Genomic DNA, 21,344 nt, shown 5'->3' on the forward strand with positions numbered 1-21,344 from the left:
CCATTTTTAAACTTTGGTTTTATCATCTGTAAAATATGAATAAATACCATCTACCTGTTATAGGCTGTTTTAGGGATTAGATGTCTTAATTCATGTAAAATAAGCACTAGGTAAACATTAGTCATTAGCTAAAAGTTAACAAAGTATTAAAATAAGATATAATAATTAAGTATATACTTTTTTTTGTTTCCAATGCAAACTTACATAGTTACAGTTGGACTGAATGAGACTCCCTGAGAGAGGTAATAATAAAATACCCAAGCTTATACAGCCCTTTAGAGTTTGCAAGACACTTCCCTCTCTTTTCTCCAAGGCTCATATTCTTCTCATTTATTTTTTTACACGTCACACTTCAGCAAAGTGACCAGGAAGATTGGAAAAAAGAGAAATATAAAACGTAAAAACTTTTAAAAAATAAAAATGCCAATCAATGTAAGGTTAAACAGCATTCTACAAATGGCTGGAGAAATAATACTTTAGCTGCCATCCGCATGCTGGTATCTTCATCAGAGACCTTCCTCTGAATTACAAACTTGAATGTCTATCTGCTAACTCAACATCCCCACTGGAATTATAACAGGCATCTCAATGTTAACAGGACTAAAACAGAACTGCTTGTAATTTTTCCCCTTTCCCCATAAACAGGATACTGGGTAAACTGTGATACAGTCTCACACACTGGAACCCTGTGGCAATGTATACAAAGAACTGCAGCCCTACTCCCAACAACATGGGTGAGTTTTTTTTTTTTGAAACCAAATGAGCGATAAGGTTTTGTTTTTTTTTTTTTTTCATTTATTTTTATTAGTTGGAGTTTTATAAACATAATATGGAAGGAAAACATAGGCTGCAAAAAACTACACATGGTGTGATACCACTTTCTGGTATCTCAAAATACCTTTAGCAATGCTCATTTATGTGATAAAATTTATATATCTGTTAAAAAAATCAGGAGAATTATAAACACAAATTTCTAAACTGCAAGGAAGCCAGAAAATAGTGGGAAGGAAGTACAAAGATCCAGAAGCATCTGTATCATTCCAGTTCCTAAAAGAGGAGGTGGGTCACTGGAGTGTTTTAAAAAATTGCACTTTGGAGCTTACTTATATGTTATGAGTAATCTCTTGTATATATCAAATAACCAACAAGTTAAAAAGACAGAAATACAACTCATAAAATGCACTGTGCTGAAAGTTACACTTCAAAACAAACAGTGAAGGAAAGTACATCTTGCTAAAAATATGAAGAACTTAATGTATACCAATAAAGCTGGGTATGGAATATAATTACTTTTACAAGGATGAATAAAACACACATGTGTTTTATGAGAATTAAATGCCAAGGGATAAAATGATTAGGCTTGTGGAAGTGGAAGTGTTGGTCCCTCAGTCGTGCCTGACTCTTTGTGACCGTATGGACTGTAGCCTGACAGGCTCCTCTGTCCAAGAAATATTCCAGGCAAGAATACTAGAGTGGGTAGCCATTTCCTTCTCCAGGGGAACTTCCTGGCCCAGGGATTGAACCCGGGTCTCTCGCATCGCAGGCAAGATTCTTTACCGTCTGAGCCACCAGGGAAGCCCTGACTAGGTTTAGAGGTCAGAACAAATTTATTTATCAGGGATTCTTTTTCTATTTTGGTAGGCTTTCTTTCTTAAAAACAAAATGGATTGATTGTTATTACTTGTTTAGTGTTGTCTGTTTAGCAGATGGTCTGTCCAAGCTGCCTAGGATGAGAACCTCTCCCTGCCCTGCCCAGCCTCGGGCCTCCGGAGGCTTGTCCAGGAGGAGCTCAGCGCCGCATCTGGTGAAGGCCTGTGGTTTTAGAGTTCCTCTTCTCTCCTCCATCAGCACTGACAGCAGTGATTTACTGTAGACAAACTTAGGACGTACAGGCTTTCTTGTTTTCTAGAGCATCTAAGTTGCAATTCTTAAAATACATATAAGAGTCCATTTTAGAAGGAAGTGACCAAGCTCAAAGCAGCACTCGGCATGATGCGCCTTCTTTATTTATCTGCTTGAACAGGCAAGGAAACAAAAAGAGGCCTGTGCATTTCTTGGGCTTTGCAAACAGGAGCTGAATCTATTTGAATGGCCGGGGAGGAGAAGACAGTTTGACTTAGATTTGGCATGGGTTTAGGGGAAGAAATGTCTTTGTAGCTGGTCCTAAATATTACGGCAACTTGGACTGAGTCAGTCTCTAAGGGAGAAGTCGCCACATGTTGTAACGGAAGCCACTGGGCTTGGCGAGGGAGCGAATGAAAGACTTACAATGAAAGCAACCCCATTTCTCCATCACGGCAAAGATGCACTAGCCAGAACCACGGCCTGTCCTCCTCCTCCATGGCTGGCCAAACCAAGCAAGGCCCTTCCAAATCAGTCTTTATCACCATATTGTAAAGAATACTAAATGCTGAGATTAAAATTAATTTCTAATGAATTTTTAAGAAGAACTTTTTCTTCCTCCTTACTGGGAAAAAAAAAAAAAGAGTAAACAATTCAGAATAGAGGTTCAAAAGGAGTGCCAGCAAAATAACTGAGCTTAAGAATGCTGAGAGGGAACATCTCTCAAATGCATTTATTAATTTTAGACCTCCTGTGAGATAAGACTATAATCTGTTTTGAGGCATGATTCCTCCCCACCACTTAAATTTTTGAAAATTAGATTCTTGCCTATCTTGTCTCACTGTTTTGACTGGTCATTCCCAAACATACGCTGCCCAGCTTTGACGCTTTCCAAAGCTAAGAGGAGGTGAAGTCTGGCACAGAGAAGGCTGTTAGCGAGTTTTTACTAAGTGAATCCACATTCTTGCATGGCCTAGAGTTGGACGTAAATTCTAAGACTTCTTACATCAACAGTAATTTTTCGGTCAATGTCATCATAACTTACTAGTTCCAAAAGGAAAAATTAGCTTATTTAAAGGTTACTGAATACAATATCTGGCTTTCATTTATGGATCAAAGGAGAGGAATTTTAAGGAAAAAGAGACAAAATATAAATCACACAGTTTCATTTTACAAAGTGGTCTTCCATGTATACCACGTGTTTCACTAAAAAAGAAAGGAGATGTTTATGAGACACGTAGGTGACAAATTAAAGGACGTGTGTGTGTGTAAGACCAAGAAAGTGTGAGAGAAAGACACAGAGAAAGAGACAAAGAGGAGTCTGCAAGAATGGAAGAAGCAGAGAGTTTAAGGAATGTTTTAAAAATACACAACTGATGATCCCTTAAAAGCACCAGTCTTACTTAAATGGTGTCCTAGACCAGTTTGGCACACCAGCTGTGAAAGGTGGAGATCCTGACAGCTCACGACAGGAACGTACACAGTATTGTGCAGACTTCTTTTGGGAAGGAGAGTTACTCACGGAGTCATATAGGAACTGGCTGGGCCCAGGTTGAGAGGTTCATCTGAAGGAGGAAACACCCTGGAACAGGTGCCAGAGGGCTAAACCCACGTGTGTCCAAGATACCCTCAGGAGGTCGGTGCTCTCCCTGCCTCACCCCTGGCCCGATGGGTATTAGGGAGTGATCCCAAAGAACAGAGCGAGTCTGCTGATCACTCAACATAAATGTATGAAGCATCTCCTGTGTGTCAGGCCCTGCAGCTGGTAGATCCTGAAGTCTGATGGTGAACCCAGGGGAACACAGTCCCTGCCCTCACAGAGCTTACAGTCTAGCAGGTAGAAATGGTAGGCATCAGGGAGGTGCCAGCAGAGTGACAGGGAACACAGTTGGCTGGGGTCCCTAGACAAGGTTTAAATTCTACCTCGGAAGTGTGAGCTCCCTGGGTCACTGCTTCTTTATGTGTAAAATGGGATGATACTGTGAAGGAGATTCCACGAGACCATGTTTGTGAAACACTTAAAACAATCCCTGACACACCAAAGGCCTGCTAAGTATATCTCCTCAGAGATCCAAGGGACACACATCGAAGAGTCTGCTGCCCTCTTCCCCAGAGCATACCCCAAACTGTTGGACAAAGAGCTAAGCCACATCACCACTTCATCGCGTTTCTATAGGATTTTTGGCCAATCAGGTGGCCCCTAGTGTCCCTAGGCTAGATAGGAAAGTCTAGTGGCTAAAAGCATACTCCAGCAAGAATTTACCCCACAGTGTTCCTATAATGGAAGTGTCTTCTGTTTCTCAAGGAGGCAGCAAGGGAAGTATTATAGAAAGGCCTCTTGAAAACTAACACATAACATCTTCTCTTTTAAAGCAAGTCCTACCAAAGCACCACCACCATGATGAATGTTCTGGATGGTGGCCCCTGAGGGACAGATGAGGGGGTGATGTCCAAGACATCTCGGGCCAAGCAGCAGCGGAATGGAAGTGTGAGGAGCACAGCTTCTGGAGCCAGGCTGCCTGGGCCCCGCGCCGGGCTCTCTCACGCACTGGCTGGGCAGCAGTGCCCACGCTGCTCACTGGGACTCGGGGTCTAAACTCTGTAAATGGGGGTTAATACCAGTTCTGATCTCACTGGGTCGTTGTAGGAATTAAAATCATTAACACCTGTCAAGCAATTAGGATAGACCTGACCTCCTGAAAACAGTTCACAAATGTTAGCAGTAATTATGTCTGGAAACCCAGTAGCTTTATTATCTTGCTTAATAAGAACATGAGAGCCAAATACCAAGAGAGCAACTGAACCACACTTGAGGAATCGAGAGTCCTCTCCTTGGCTCTCCCATCTTCTTTCTGCATCACAGTGGGTACACACGTCCCTCCTGGAATTCGCTTTCCTCATCCACACAACAAGCAATACCCACCTCCACCAAGCACGCCTAGAGAGGCCTGATGCAGTTTTTTGTTAGTATCAACAGCAGCTGGACAGTTTAAACTTCTATGTCTTCCTGTCTATATTAGCCACGGTTTTCCAGAGAAAGAGAGCCAACAGAATGTGGTGTGTCAGAGTGTGCACATGGACAAAGACAGAGGGAGAGATGGAGAGACTGGATTTTAAGGCAATGGCTCTGGCGGTCAGGGGTCGACAAAATCCAAAATCTGCAGGGCAGGCTGGTGACCCAGAGAAGAGATGCTGCTGCAGTCTTGAGCTGGAAGGCAGTCTGGAGGCAGACTTCCTTCTTCCATGGGGGACAACAATCTTTTTCTCTTAAGGCCGTGAACGAATTGGATGAGGCCCATATACCTTATGGAGGATAACTTGCTTTATTCCGTATCTCTGATTTAAATGGTAATCTCAGCTAAAAATACCTTCATAATCTCAGCCAAAAATACCTTCATAAGTATGTTTATACCTTCTAGACTGGTGTTTCACCAAATACCTGGGAACTAGCCAAGTTGACGCATAAAATCAACCATCACACTATCATTCCAGACTAGATGGATAGATAGTTCTTTGCTGCAGGAAAAGCCTCTAAGAATGGGCAACAACTTCTCTGAGATCAGATTAAATGCAAGAATTCAGATGAGGTGCCCATTTTACTTAAAAGCTGAACTCTTAAGTCTGAAGAAAACCTTTAAAGCAGATATGGAAGATGGCATGTGAACTTAACAGAAGACTCAAATGAATGCACTCCAATCCACAGGAAGGACAAACCTTTAGAACAAAGACTGCAAACTCAGTACCTACAAGGGCCAGACAGATCAGACAACTGAGTGGGGCAGGGTAGATGACGAATAGGGCAGGGGTTAGGCAGAGTGCGCTGAGCACACTTCATGTAAAACTGCTCCTGAGATTTGGGCCACGGAAGGTTCCGAGTCTTTATGCAACAGCCCAAAGGGCAGAGCTTGGTCCAGTGGGTGGACTGTCAACTTCAAGTCAGCTTGAAGGAACTCTGTGTCCCAATTCCACCACTTGTTAGCAGCATGACCTGGAATAAGTTCCTTAAAAATTTCCAGGCCTCTGTTTTGTTTGTAGAATCAGGTAGCTGCCACTTACACAAAGAAGTATTGTGAATACTCAGGAAAAAGTACCTAAGACATGTGACGGCTGATATACATGCTTCCTACTTTGCTTTTATTAAGCAATCACTTACATGGCATTTACTACGTGCCAAGCACTACTTTACAACTCATTTAATCCTCACAACATCCCCATGAGGCAGGTTCTCATTTTACACATGAAGCACAGAAAGGGTGAGCAATTTGACCAAGGACACACAGCTGGGAATGAGTAGAAGACTGTTCAAAAAATATAGAACAGCAGGACTCATTAGTAGATGCTATATAATCTTCCACTCCAACTACTATAAGCTTCTTTTCTTTCAGCCTCGTATCTCTTGCAAGTGTAGGTGATGCTTGCTACCCATAGCAACTGATTCCCACTCACTCCACATCCGTCCACGAACCTCTCCCTTAAAGGAACTCAGGACTCTGCGCTCGGCAATCCCGAGGTCCCTCACAGTCCTCTCTCTTAGCCCTGTTAGCCGGGCATTGCTCAACACTTCCTCTCTCCTGCACTGACCCCCACTTGCCTTCTAAGACTCCGAGATTCCCTGCTTTCCCCCTTGAAAGCGCCTCCGTGGTCTCTTCCCATCCCTAACTCCTCTCAGAGGTGAGCCCTAGGTCCCATTCATTCTCTGCTCTTCTCTCTCTCGACGCGATGCACATGACTGGGGACATCACATTTTCAACGCACACAACTCAGTGCCTAACCTCCAGGTGTACTCAACAGGTAGTGACCAGCCTACACGCTCACCCTCTCTGCTCCAAGTCTGGCTGGCAACCTGTGTGACTTCAACTTTCATACAAAACGTATCCAGGTCTGTGTGTGTGTTAGTCGTGTCCAACCCTTTGTGACCCCATGGACTGTAGTCACCAGGCTCCTCTGCCCGTGGAATTCTCCAGGGAATAATACTGGGGTGGGCAGCCTTTCTCTTCTCCAGGGGATCTTCCCAACCCAGGGATCAAACCCAGGTCTCCAGCATTACAGGCAGATCCTTTACCATCTGAGCCGCCAGGGAAGCCAGGTCTGCTAGCTCCTTAGCCGCCTCCTCTCCCACAGCCTAGTACAGCCTCCTCTCGGCCTGCCTACTCCAATCATCGTGTTCTCCTCCTGTCACCTGAACTGCTTCACTTCTGAACTAGGACATTCCGACGTCCCTCTGAACAAACCCCCTTGCCTTCAGCTCCTTTTATTAAATATTTAGGATAACAGTTTGTTACTTAGGATAACCAAACCTAATAATCTTAAACCCCATATCTGATCCCTCCACCATGTCCCCTAGGGAAGTACCAGCAACAACCCAGTGGTCCAGTTAGAAACGTCCATGCTGACTTCTATTCCTCTCTCTCCTTCATCTCCCATATCCAACAGACCCCCAAGTTCCATACGTCCACCATCCGTACACATCAACCAGAGTCTCTCTTCTCTTTCCAGATCACCAGCGCTTGTCATCCAAAGTCCTCTCTCCAATGAGCTCCTTGCCAGTTTTCCTGCTTCCAGTACTTGCTTCCCTAAAATCTATTCAGCAGGCAGAACGGTCCCTCGGAAACATGAGTCTAATCATAGCGTGCCAGTGCTTACAACCCATAAACATTTTCCTACGTCCTTAATGAGATGACCAGATCCCCGAGCAGAGTTTCTGGGGCGTTCCTAGATCTAGCCGCTGCCCACCTCGCTGGCCTCATCTCCTGTTTTCTCCCTTTCAGCCCCACATCATTTCTAATTCTTCAGATGTATCATGTTTCTCTCTTGCTTCAGGGGTCTTGGTATATCCCAGTTCCCCTGCCCAGATTATGCGTTTTCCTCAGTTTTTATCTTGGGACTTAGCATGCGAGTGTCATGCTAAGTATTCCTCTTCCTTAAGAGACTTTCCCAGCTCCCGGTCTTGGTGAGATCCCTCAGGTGGGTGTTCTGTAGCCAGCCTGCATTCCCCCTGCCTGACAGTCACCCCACAGTACGGAGCCTCCCTCAGGAGCCTGTTCTGTAGAGTAATACATGGCTCTCTCATTCCGTGCTATGCTCTCGTGACCATGCAGTGCTGGTCCATAAAGACACTCCACGAGTCTGTGCCAGGTAAACGAGCGTGCAGGTGATTCTTAAAGCCCCATCTTCAACCCTCCTACACTCTGTCCCTGAGATTTAGCTCCTTCAGGTCTCCAGTCACCTGATGGACACCTGACCGAGTACAGAGTGGATGGGAATCGTCTCCTCTCTCACACCTGCTCTCTTCAAACCCTGGTAGAGCAGAAAGAACACAGGCGTGGAAGGGTGTGCTCTTCTACTTCCCACGGGCCGCACAACTTGAGACGAACCTATCTCTGAGCCTTAGTTTTCTCATCTGGGAAATAAGGACACAAATACTGGCCTCATAGGATTATACGGAAGGAGATAATGTACATGAAGGGCTAGGCAGATGACATGGAAATAACAAACGGCACCTGAGTTTAAAACAAAACAAAACTGGGAGTAATTCTGCTTCCACCCCGCTCCCTGCAGCCCCTCCCCTCTCCTCCAGACCCACTCCAGTCGGGCCCGCTCACCCAGCCCCCTGCCCCTGCCTCCTGGAGCTCTGCTGGGCCTTCCTGACTCTGGTTTTCTCAGTGCCCGGGCCACCCCACACACTGATACCAGAAGATCCTATGGTCACTCCCCTGACCGAAGTTCTTCATCTGCTCCTGTGACTTAAGTGTTCAGTCTAAATCGTTTAGTCATAAGCCTTCTCTGCCCTCCTGGGTCTGGCCTCAACAGACCTTTGCCGCCTTCTCTTCCCGTTAGTCACTAAATACACACACTGTTGTTGCCCGGCAACAACACATTAGTCACTGCCCACTAGGTGCAACGGTCCTTCCCATCCCTATCTATGCCTCTGCTCGTGTGTCCTTGGACTCGGACCACCCCTCCGACCCCAGTTCTCAAGTCCAACAGCACCTTTCTTTCAACGTCTGGACAAAGCCTCCTCAATCCATGATGCATTTCTTGATTGCCCAGCCTCAGAAAATCTTTTCTACAAACGCGCGGTGTTTGCTTTATCCCCCTCCTTTTATACATTTTCTCTCTCTCCTCTATGTTTATCCATGCATGGAACCTCAGCTCCAAGCTCTCCATGGGTAGCATCGGGCTGGGGCCCACGCCATCATGCCCAGGAAAGGCGCCCAGGAAGCAGCAGCAGCTGAGTGTGCACACCCACAGAGTCCTCCTGAGGATGCAGAGCACCCCAGGGGCCGCAGTCAGCTAAGCTTCTGCTGGGCTCCTAGGTGAGTACCTGGCATACAGCGAGACTCCACAGATAACTCTTGAAATTAACTTATCCTCAGGAAGATCAACTATTGGCTGTGGGACAGAAATTCTGTCCCCAGGAAAAAAAACATGAAAGGCACGAGGAAGGGTTATCTCTCCCATCATATACTTAGGATGTAGGCAAGCTTCAAGTTCACTCTCTCCCACATGCTAGACAGCTACGCTCTGCAATCAATACAGCATATAATGCTGTGATATATTTACTGTGTCAAAAGTACTCGATTTTAACATGTTAAGTAAGAATCATTCTTCAAAAGTCTCCTTTGGGGAACACGGAGTTATTCTAACAAAGTCCAAAATCTTTTTTAGACCTTGTCTTTTATACCGCCACAGCTTCTTTTTGTTTGTTTGTTTTTAAATGCCTGTTACACAATGAACACTTTTTCTCATAAGGGTTTCAACCAGCTGAAAATTTAAAACTTTCAGAAGTAAATTTCAGTTTCCTCATATTTAAAGTAGAAGGCTTTTTTTTTTCAGGGCCTTCCTTTTCAAAATTCTATTATGTAAGCCACTTTATAAATCATGTACACAACAATTCTCATGTTTCCATCAAATTTTAACTCCCCCCTCTCCCCCATGCCTTCCCGCCTGGCTCTGGCAACACCATGTACCATGGGTATGTCTGTTATAGTCTTCTCAGTATGTGCTATTACCTCTTTATATGTCATTTATCCCACTAACCTGTCCTGGAGGGCCAGGCCCCAGACGTGCCCATTTTTGAATCTGCAGTGCTGACTGCTGGCATGTGGTTGGTGGCTCAGTAAATGTTTACATAAATCAATGGCTCAAATCAGTTATTGGATCATAAACTTTTTCATCAGACCTAACTACTGGCTCCTTCCTACCCTCCTACTCTTCAAGGCCAGAGAATTCCCACCACTGTGGATAATAAAAAAAAGATGGGAGGCTCTTAAGGCAACTGCAAACAAAAACTTCTAAACGTGTCCTTGGCAAAGATGGCATCGCTCTAGGAGAAGTTTAAATTCTTCCCAGCTAACACAGTACTCGAAGGAGGCAGCATCCATTTGCATGTGAGCTAAAACATTAATTACACTACTTTACATGTATAAGTCACACCTTATACATGTGCTTCATTTAGTTCATTTATTTAGTCCTCCTGAAATAAGTACTGAGGGGTAAAAACCAATTAGTGTAAATCACAACTTTAAAAAGAGAAGTTAGGGAAGCATCTAGTTCAACGGCCCAATTACATGAAAAAGCAAAAAAAAAAAAAAAAAAACCTGCCTGTTCAGCTCTGTGTACCCTTCAGTGATTTGGAAGTGAGCTACTTTTCAGGTATCATCCAATCATACTGACGGATGTTAGTGTTTACAGAGTCTACACACTGCTCTTCCCTAGATCCAAGAACATAAAGCACATCTTAGCTTCCAAGAAAGCTCATAACAAGTTGATGAGGAGTTTGAAAAAAAAAAAAAAAAAAACCTCAAAATAAAATTAACAATGACTCTCACATTTGGGCTTTCCAAACATATTGTTAAGGGTAAAAGAAATATATTTCCACATCACAAAGAGTTCTAGAAACCAACATATTCTGGGAAGTCCATATCCACTGCTTGGGGGTGGGGGCTTAATAGAGTGTATTAAGGGCCAAATCTTTTTAGATAATTGTTGACACTTGGCTTAAGAATATAAAAACTGAAAACAAAAATAACCCAGATTTTAGAATTTTTCAGTTATAATGAAGCTTGGGTCAAAGCCTGAAAGCATTATTTCATATTCTCTTAAACACTTTTAAAAGCAGCACACATTTCTTCCATTTAAAGAGGTAAAAGCTGAGGCAACCAAGCTCAATCACTTTTTATGTGCTCAATGTCTCAAAAGCAGTTACAGCTATGGCCCCAAACTACAACTAAATGCTCTAATAACCCATTCTCGTGAGGGAAGGTGTAAAAGTTTTCTTGCTTAACTGAAGGATAACCCATCTGACTTATTTCAATGACTGGTCCGAAGGAGCTGCTGCAGTAGACCAGCAGACCACTCAGTATCTTGGAGACCTGTTAACATCTTTGTCCACAACTTCCCTTGAGGTTATATATATATATACACACACATATATATACGTGATATATAATGTTAATTATTTGGTGTGTATATATATATCCTTGGTTTTGATAAGAATAATATTCCTGTATATCCTGGGTAGCTACATGCTGCCATCTTCTGATTATGCCCAGTGGAGTGTAAAAAATTTTTCATGAAAAAACAAAATCAATAAAAGCAAAACTCCCCATTTTTTCTGCCAATAGTGCCCTTAGTAACAAGAAGGGCAAAGACATCAACACAGGGATTACAATACTCTCAAACATAATTCAAGCAGAATCCTAAATGGATAAATGCATGTTATAAACTTTTTTTTTTTTTTTTCGCAAGTGCCTTGCATACTTATGTTACTATTCATTCTGAGACAGACAGACCATCAATGACCTTCTGGGTCACTGCCTAGGGAGAAAGCCGCCTATAAAGAAGAGTGGGGGAGAAATAAGAGGGGGGTTGCTTCCTTCCACTCCAGGCCCCCTACTGCCTTGAATGAAAGAAGACAGATGGCAGCCACCTTCCCCTTTAATTAGGAGGAGCAGCTCAGAAGGGGACAGCCCTGCTCACTTGGCACCATCTTTAACAAACCGTTTCGATGGTAATGCTCCGCTCATTCACTCTTGTTTCAAACTATTCTCAATCTTTGATTTACAAACTGAACTTCTGTAAATTTCATTGTGAAAAACTACAGTTCTGAGCATAACACTCTATAGAAAGAAGGTACTTAAAGATGGCTGCTGAATTAGTAATTCATACACATTCATACAGGGGGCCTGGAGTGTTTCATATGAAATACAGACACCTGAAGTCCCACCATCACCCTTCTGACATGAAACGGGAACCCTTACGGCACAGCAGCCCTTGTTTAAATTCACACAGTATTCCACACTCGATTCAGAAGTTAAGACCCCTGACTTCTGCTTTCCAACATCACACTACCATCATGCCACCCCCTTCTACCTTCAAAGTGGCACTGTTTTCAGTTGAGAAAGGTGGAGAAAATTCTCCAGTAAAAGCAGTCCATTTTATGAGGAAGGATAATTTCAATTACAAATCACAGACTACTCACTCCACCTTTCTATTTGCTGTGCATCTGCAGAAGCCCAAAATGTATCAAGCCATGTAACACCTCTGGAGACAGGAGCAGCTCGGAAAACCAAGTAAACAAAAATGGAAGACAAGGGCCAAGAGTCAGAATTAGGCTGATGTCAGAGAATCTTCCACGTGGGTGATGAAGCCTCTTATTTTTTTTTAAGTTATTACACATATTTGCTATAAATCTACAAGGCATGAAACTTTCTAACATGAAGGAAGAGTTCAGTTAGGTCTTTATCCCATTTTAATATTAAACCTGTTGTTGTTTTTTTCCCCTCATCATCATTAAGTATTTGTTATTCCTCAGGTCCCTTCCATCTCCTGACAGGCTTTAAAATGACAGCCTCTCATCCAAGAGCCATCTCCACCTGGTGTCTGCAGCGCCCACGTGCAGACCCCATCCTCACACCTGTCTCATATATGCACCTCCCTGCTTCCCACTGGGAGTAAGGGCAGCACATGGGGCATCGTTAGATGAGCTCCTGGCCGCACCACATAAAACAGCCTTGTCTGTGTCACTGTCATTTAATTAATGGCAAAGTTCTTGAACCATTTAAAAAGAGGGAAAAAAAAGAGAACTCTCTGTTTTCTCATTGATGATAAAGTTCAGTCTCTTACTATCTCTAACAAACCAGCCAGAGGGCTAGATACAGGAAGAGAGATAGAGAAGATAAAAGAAGCAATTAGCTATTCAACAAACTTCATCTCCTACTTCCCAACGAAGGGGAAAGGAAAAAAAAAAAAAAAAGCAACTTGGTGTTTGCCAGATATTGAGTGTCTTTAATAATGTTAGCAAGAAAAAACATGTAGGAGAGACTGACTAACAAAGAAACAAACAAAACTTACTTTGTTTTCCAGCACAGTAAGCAGGTCGGGAACGGGAACGAGATGAGGGTAATTCCTTTCCTCAAGGCCCCTGCTTTCACTTTACAAGCTGTGTTTACGCGTTCATCCAGGTTTGCTGGGGGAACTCCAGAATGCCTGCGCTGCCTCGGGATGCCCCAAGTTCACGGTTCATCTCAGAAGCTTCACGGAGGACCGGCAATCTCCAGGCCAGACCGAGGTGACCTCTGGGCGCCACGTGGCACCGTTGCTGCTGTTAGCACACGCACGCCTGGGACACCCACTTGTTAGCTCAGGAGCCAGGCCACCAGCAGATAACCGCTCAGACGCGCGTCCAGGGACTCCAGCCTCGGGCATTCTCGGGTTCAAGGTTGGAAAATGCATTAAGACGAGAACCATGCAGTCAGCAGTATTCTGCGCCATTAACCTTCTTGTACTTAGATGCCGGTCTAAGTAAGAGTGAAAGGTACAGAATTAGAAGGAGTGTTTTACTGGGGATGGTGATTGGCATTTGTTGTGCACTGGGTCAGAGCTTGCTCTCAAAAAGGGCATTTAAGAATCCTAGATCAGAAGTATTTTCATTTCCTCTGTGGAAACTATATGAATCACTTAAAAACAGACAGAAGACAACAGGAAAAAAAAAGTATATAATTCTGCTTAAAAAAAAAAAAGGTACCCCTTACGAAATCTCATCTGGTTAACATTTTTTAAATTCAGAAATTAGGAAGGAAAACCCAATATATAAATTTGATGTTTGTTTTGAAAAATTACTTCATCCATGTACTGTCCAGCTCATAAAAACAACCCTTCTTCCAGCAAAACGGGACACTTTGACCTTGTTTACTGCAGCGTTTTGAAACCGCTGTCTCGTAACTCCTGACATCACTGGACGTGTATTAGCGCCTTTTCTGCTGCTGGCTGCACACGTCGCTACCCCAACGTCTAGAACTGCCCCTGGTTGAACAAACACTCCTCACAAGAGTAGGGATACTGGCGTTAGCATTAAGCCCCAGAACTCATGTGATACCTTTTGTAACTGTCACATCTTTCTGATCACTAGTACAACAAAACAAAAAGCATCAAACATCGGGTACTTTTTAAAATCCCTGCAGCGGCACCCACACTTAGAACAGACTACTCTCTCTTCTGACCGTCTCCCTGCCAGAGACAAGGGCTTCGTTACTCACCAATCGCCATATTGGCAAGAATTCCTGCCACAGAGCTTTTTCTAATAGAAGATCCTGACCTACTTTCTCCCAATAAAAAATTCCCACAAACTTTCCTAGAGGATAATTTAGTTTCGCATACTTTAGAGTTTCAAAGAGCACTGCTGCATTTTTAACTTTAGTAAAGTCAGATTTATCCATTTCTTTTTCTTTTGTGGAACCTGATTTTGGAGGTGTTTCTGAGTGCTGCATTTTTAAAGAAATAATTTTCTCCTGAAAGTCTCACATTTCCCTTCTGTGTTCCTCATTTCTTGTTCTTGATCTAGTAGAATTTTAAAAAAAGGAAAAAATGAGGATAGTTGTGACACAATTCAACTGTGTAAGTTACAATAAAATTTGAGTGAACATCTGCCAGGACCCATCTCTTTAAAGAAAACTAAGTTCAGGTACTACAACGGTGGTGCAATTTTACAGAGACAGAATTAAAAACCCAGGTTTAACCTCTCTGAAATCAACTGATAATATTCTCTTTCCTTCCCTACAACAACTTGCAAAACATCAAGTCCTCGAACTATAGTCACCAAGAAATAAAGAACACGAAATACATATCTGAGCAATTACGGCCCTTGTTTATCAGAGACGGATTAAAAACAAAGACGTCCAGGGTTAATAAAATTAATTAACTCTAGCTAGAGAACTACTAAAAAGACCCTCCAAATATCATGCCGTTACTATGACAACTTCAAAATTGCTTTGAGAAAATGTGAGGGATTTTAAGATTCATGATAAAACAAGCGTCATCTAGTCTGCCAGAAATTACTTTCAGTTATATCAGGCAGCAAAAAGGCTAAATGGCTATTTACAACTGTGAACTATCAAATCATTACCTTTTGAGAGATGCTGCTCTCTCCATGCAGATCATGAAAGGAATAAGTACATGAACAGCTCTCTCAGTAATCGGAACCATTTTGATTTCAGTCCTGCAACTACACCACTCCTTCGGTCTATCTACTTGGTACTTTATTTTTATAATGAAAGCAAAGTCTGATGCAATCTGAAAGGGAAGGGACAAAAAAAAAAAATAAAAACCTAACAGTCTTTACTTTCTTAATACAAATAGGCAAACACTCACTCAGATGTTTTAGGCATTAACAATGAAACAAAAATGAAACAACACTGTTTTCCCTTAAAATTTCTGCTCATAGGTATTTAGACTGATTTACATTTTACATAATCTTGATGGCTCAATCAGGAAGTGAAAATTTTAAGTGCGTGTGTTATGGACGGGAGGAATCATGTGACCCACAGAGCAAAGAAAATTATGCAGTAGACTAGCACACTAAGAAAAATAAACTTAACAGGAGTTTAAAAATACTGTCTTTGGGATTCATCGAGCTGTGAATATGTTACGGCTTTTAAGAAATAAAAATTAATTTGGAAGCCTTGAAAATAAGCCCTCAGGACATTTTAAAAAATATTACAAGATCAAAGCAATGCACTATGTGAAACACAAGTTTAATTAATAAAGAAACTGTTTCTATGAAGATCATATCCATTCAAGGTTTATTTTAAAGGCGATTTTTCATGTTATTTGAAGATGGGGCAAGACATAATTGTAATGAAACAAATATATTTGCAGTTATGTACTTGTACTTTATTTAAATGTATAGTGCTCTGTGCTCCTGGAGCACAAAGAAAAAACTGGTTTTCACAAAGGTTTTATTGATTTCAAGAGGTCACTGTATTTTATTACAGCAAATATATTCTCAAGAGGAAAATGTCAACACCATAAAAATTTTCATCTGAGGTATTAACTCACTCTGGAAATCAGAAAGTGGGAGATAAATGTTAAAACACTTAAGTATAATGGGTTGAGTGATAGACGACTTTTCTCATATAAAAACTACTTGACCACAGGCTCGGTGCTAGTTGTCTAAAATGAGTATGTTAACATAAACATACTTGAAATTCAAAAGGTTTGGTCAGTGATTGTTTAGTTTCTTAATGCAATTTCTGTTATTAATATCAATAAAAACAATTAACCTGGTTGAGAGGAGGTATTTGTATCTCATAACTATTACTTTTATCAACTTAATGCTTCACATTTTCCAAAATGCTTTTCATATCTTTATATCAGCTTTAAAAAAAAATTATACCACAAGAAAGTGGCAGGGCACGGTCAGTGAAAAACATCGGTTCTGAGTTATTTCCTGGTTACTAGCTCATCTTTCAAAATTCTTAAACACAAGAGGTAGCTGGAGAAGAAATTATTAGGGAAAACAGAGGACTCTCAGAAGGGAAGCTTGAAGTAGACCAAGAACAGCCAGGAGTACTACAATGACATTGTGATATTCCTACTAAACATGGTTATCACACTGGTTGACTAGATTAATAAGAAAAGATAAACAAGTTGCCAAGAAATGTCCCCCCAACAGAGTCACGGCACAACCTAACTCTGCCCTTGCTGAGATCATAGTTTATTGAGAATAAATCTCAGATTTATTCTATAAATAAGCAAACTGGAGAAGTTAAGACTTTCTCATGTTACACAGATAGTTGGCTGACAGCTGAACCTGGACTCAAGATCTCTGACTTTCCCAGCCTAGGGCTCTTCTCTACCACCTGCAGCGTCACAGCTACAACCTGAGGCTCAAGCAAGCCTCCAGTGAGCAGAGCCCTGCTAGCTTATCTTAGTTGAGGAAAACTGAAATGTTAAGACTTTGAGAGGCTCACTCTGGCTACTTCGTCCCTCACTGGTGGGCCCCTGAGCCTTATCGCCTCTGCTCTCTCTGTCCCCCACCAGCCGGGGTGGAGCATCATACCTCTGGAGCCGGGAGGAGCCGCGGCAAGTTCTGAGCTGAGAAGCTGAGCTTCTGAGAGGGGGCCAGACCCTCTTCCTGGCTCCTCCCCTTGCACGGCTGTAACACAGCCTCCTCACTTTTCTCAGAGGAAAGATCAAGACACTAAAGCAAGAAAAAGCCCCTGTTTTGGTTCATATCACAATTTTACTGGGATTTTGGACAAACATGAGTACAAGATAATATTCTAGAAAAAATAAAATTAGTGTCCCATTTTATAATCTTCATCAGAATCAATACTGTGGAGATTAAGGAGTTAAATGTAAAAAGGGAGGAGAAGAAAGAATTAGAAGAAAATATTTCTGAATTTGAGATAGGAAAAGAAGTCTTAGTTTCACCAAGGCAATGGAAAAAGCAACAAACGGCAAGCTAATCAACTCAACCTGACAATATTAAAACATTAAAATCTGTAGCCCCAAAAGCATCAGACAAAACTGAAAGGTAAATAAAAAAGTAAATACTTGCAATAGGATAATATGGTTTATATCATTATAAATGTAAAAGGTAAAAGATATTAACAGACAATTCGACCCAAAATATAAAAGGTTAATTAATGCAAGACAGTGTTGAATTTCACTAGGAAACACCAGGATTTTTTTCGTCAATCAGATTCACAAAAATGGACAACAGAAAGAACAAAGCTGGTGAAGTGAGGTAAGACAATCGTTTCGGGAAATCAGCAGTATCTTTTTACAAGCCTTCAAACTGCACTGACTGATAACATGTCTATAAGTACCTCCTGAAGATGCAGTCACAGATACACAGGAAGATAACTATACAGGACACACATACAGTAACTTACAACAACATAAAACCGGAAACAACCGAACATCCAGCACTGGAGGAAAGTATGTGAATAAAGAAATTACAGCAAATTCATATGTTTTTTTTCATATGTTTAAATAATGATTTTTGGAGAATACTTAATGACACTGGAGATCACAAAATATAATGTTAGGTAAAAATGCTGGATATAAAATTATATATAAATATGATATAAATGTTGCTAAGCAAAAAGAGACTGGAAAAGAATATAATTAAAAATCTTAAGAAAGGGTGGGCAGAGAACTTAAAATTTTTTCATTACTTCTTTATAATATTGAGATATCTGACATTTCCAAAAGAAATGATATTTTTGTAATTAGAAAAATGTTAACTTAATGAACATTCTATAAATATCTCTCAGTCATATGAAAGCTTTACAAACACCTAATAAGAAAATGCTTATATTTTATTATTAAGTGCAAGAAGTGTAAAACAATATGATCTTAAATAGATAAAAATTCACATTAAAAAGACCAGAAAAATATACATCAAGATATTAATAGTGGTTGCTTTTTAATAGTGCCATTTATTGTGTGTAATATTTTTTCTATGTAAGTTTTCTATGATTGTCACATATCGCTTTCATGAGGAAAAATGGACATCAATATCACAATTACAGGACTGATACATCAAGAATATGCTACTATTAATGCTGACTGTCAACAGCCATAAAAAGCTGCTCTATCATTAAGCTGTCCTTTTTTAAATTTCGGAAACCACTGGTATGTCTTCAGAGAATATCAGGAGGGTGTCCGGGAGGTGGGAACAAATACTACTTCCCAGCTGTCAAACTGTTTTCTCCACAAAGCAGCAGCTCTGCGAGGGCCACGCCGAAGCATGAGACTCTTGACAGTAGGATGCTGGCATTATTAGCAAAATGGCAAAGAAGACTGACAGACGATGGGTGGAAAATGGCCCAAAGAGGAAGGCAAGAGTTCATGTAAACAATAGAAGCATTAAGAAAGATTCAAGGAATCATTAGACCCAAAACAATGATAAGAAGGGTCCCAAAGCATTATGTGTATACCTGTGTTCACAGCAGCATTATTCACAACAGCCAAAAGGGTTGATGCAACCCAAATATCCAATGGATGGATAAACAAAAATGTGGTCTAGTCACATAACAGAATGTTACTCAGCCTTAAAAATAAAGGAAATTCTGATACATGGTACAACATGGTTGAATCTTGAGGATATCATGCTAAGTGAAATGAGCCAGTCACAAAAAGATACTGTATGAATCCACTTAAATGAGGTTCCCGGAACAGTCAAATTCACAGAGACAGAAAGAACTGTGCTTGCCAGGGACTGAGGAGAAAGGGAGAATGGTGAGGTAGTGTTTAATGGGAATGCAGTTTCAGTTTAGCAAGATGAAAGAGTTCTGGAGATGAGTGATGGTGACGGCTGTTCAGTAATGTAAATGTACTTAATGCCATTGAACTGTAGACTTAAAGATGGTTGGGAACTTCCCTGGTGGTCCACTGGTTAAGATTCTGGGCTTCCAATGTAGGGGATGCGGGTTTGATCCCTGGTTGGGGAATTAAGATCCCACATGTCATGTGGTGTAGCCAAAAAAAGAAAATAATTAAGGTCATAAATTTTTACATCATATGCATTTTACCACAATTTAATAACGTGTGTATATATATATACCATTAAAGGAAAAAAGAGAACAGAATAAAGAATGCATTAGTTAGTATTCATAATTCTGAAGCATGCTTTTGATTTAAACTCAGTTTAAAGGATGTCAAGGGTGCAAGCATCAAAATAAAATAGATTTTATTTTTTTTTAGATCTTATTTCTGATATTAGATTTTTAAAATAGAGTTATGGAAGTCAGCTCAGTAACACAGAAGATCAAAAGTAAAAACAAGAAGGGACATTATGTCTAACTTGAAAAGAACATACCACACCTCTCTGTGGTTCTTTGAGACCCTTTCATTATAGCCAGCTTGAAAAATTCCCCAAGACTAGGAAAGAACCTGTAAACCCAAGAAACAAGATGACATTTTCCCATCAGCTAACAGGAAAAAAATGTAACTATGAGGGAAAGCCTGAGTCTCCCAAAATGTACTCTATCCTTACTGTGCCCCGCTATCAGAGAATCAAAGAATTCTGGAGCTGGACAAAGGCTCTCAGGTGGAGCTGCTCCAGGGAGACAGACAGCCGCAGAGCTTGTCAGCTTGTCCAGGCTCACTCAGTGATGCTTGATTTAAAGACAAACCCCTGGAGCATAGTTATGTTTTGTTTGTCATGTTCTGTTTTTCAATTGGCATGTTTCATATTTTATAGGCAGCTTACTAAAGGTAAGAAATAGAGCATATCTGGAATATTCTTTTTACAAGTCATTTGATTAATTCCATTCAAAAAATATTTATTGAATACACAGTACATGGGATTCCTTGGTCGCTCCTTGGTAAAGGATCTGCTTCCAGTGCAGGAGGCGTGGTGATGAGGGTTTGATCCCTGGGTTGGGAAGACCCCCTGGAGGAGGGCATGGCAACCCACTCCAGTATTCTTGCCTGGAGAATTCCACAGACAGAGGAGCCTAGCAGACTACAGTCCATGGGGTTGCTCAATTGCGTCTGACTCTTTGCGACCCCACAGGCTAAACAGTCCATGGAATTCTACAGGTCAGAATACTGGAGTGGGTAGTGACTTAGCACATAGCCACACATGCACAGTATGTACCATACACTATATATCAGGCATGGGCTAAGCACTGAATGGGGAACTGGATGCCATCATCCTTCCTTCACCAAACCGGCAGTTACAATTTAAAGAAGGACGGGAAGCTATTGGCACACATCAGTGGGGGCTCCAATCCGGTCTAGAGAGCTCAAGAATGGAAACCTATATGAAGTGACATTTTTAGTAATAGTAGCAGTCATTAGTGGGCTTCCCTTGTGGCCCAGCTGGTAAAGGATCTGCCTGCAATGTGGGAGACCTGGGTTCAATTTCTGGGTTGGGAAGATCCCCTGGAAAAGGGAAAGGCTACCCACTCCAGTACTCTGGCCTGGAGAATTCCACGGACTGTTTAGTCCATGGGGTCACAAAGAGTTGGGCACAACTGAGTGACTTTCACTCCAGTAGTCATAAGTATTATTGCCACAAGACTGACTGGCTACTACTATGAATCAGATTGAGTTTTAAATACATTCTCCAGGCACAAATTAATTTAATATTTACTATAATCTTACAAGAGGATGAGATGGTTGGATGGCATCACCGACTCGATGGACATGGGTTTGGGTGAACTCTGAGAGTTGGTGATGGACAGGGAGGCCTGGTGTGCTGCCGT

At 41.6% G+C, this 21,344-nt stretch overlaps 1 long non-coding RNA gene across 9 annotated transcripts in view; it reads right to left on the reverse strand.

The window, feature by feature from the left end:
- LOC133072492 (uncharacterized) overlaps nucleotides 1-21,344 on the reverse strand; it is a 206,374-nt gene that overhangs the window by 46,255 nt on the left and 138,775 nt on the right. For 5 of the 9 annotated variants that reach the window (XR_009696752.1, XR_009696746.1, XR_009696744.1 and 2 more), the window contains 2 exons: nucleotides 15,248-15,414; nucleotides 13,198-13,643 (listed from right to left, as the gene is read on the reverse strand). This is a non-coding gene — a long non-coding RNA (uncharacterized LOC133072492). The remainder of the gene's footprint in view (nucleotides 1-13,197; nucleotides 13,644-15,247; nucleotides 15,415-21,344) is intronic. The other 4 variants (XR_009696751.1, XR_009696748.1, XR_009696745.1 and 1 more) reach the window with 1 other exon arrangement.

This window comes from Dama dama, chromosome 18 (genome assembly GCF_033118175.1).
Source record: "Dama dama isolate Ldn47 chromosome 18, ASM3311817v1, whole genome shotgun sequence".
In the NCBI taxonomy this organism is placed as follows: domain Eukaryota; kingdom Metazoa; phylum Chordata; class Mammalia; order Artiodactyla; family Cervidae; genus Dama; species Dama dama.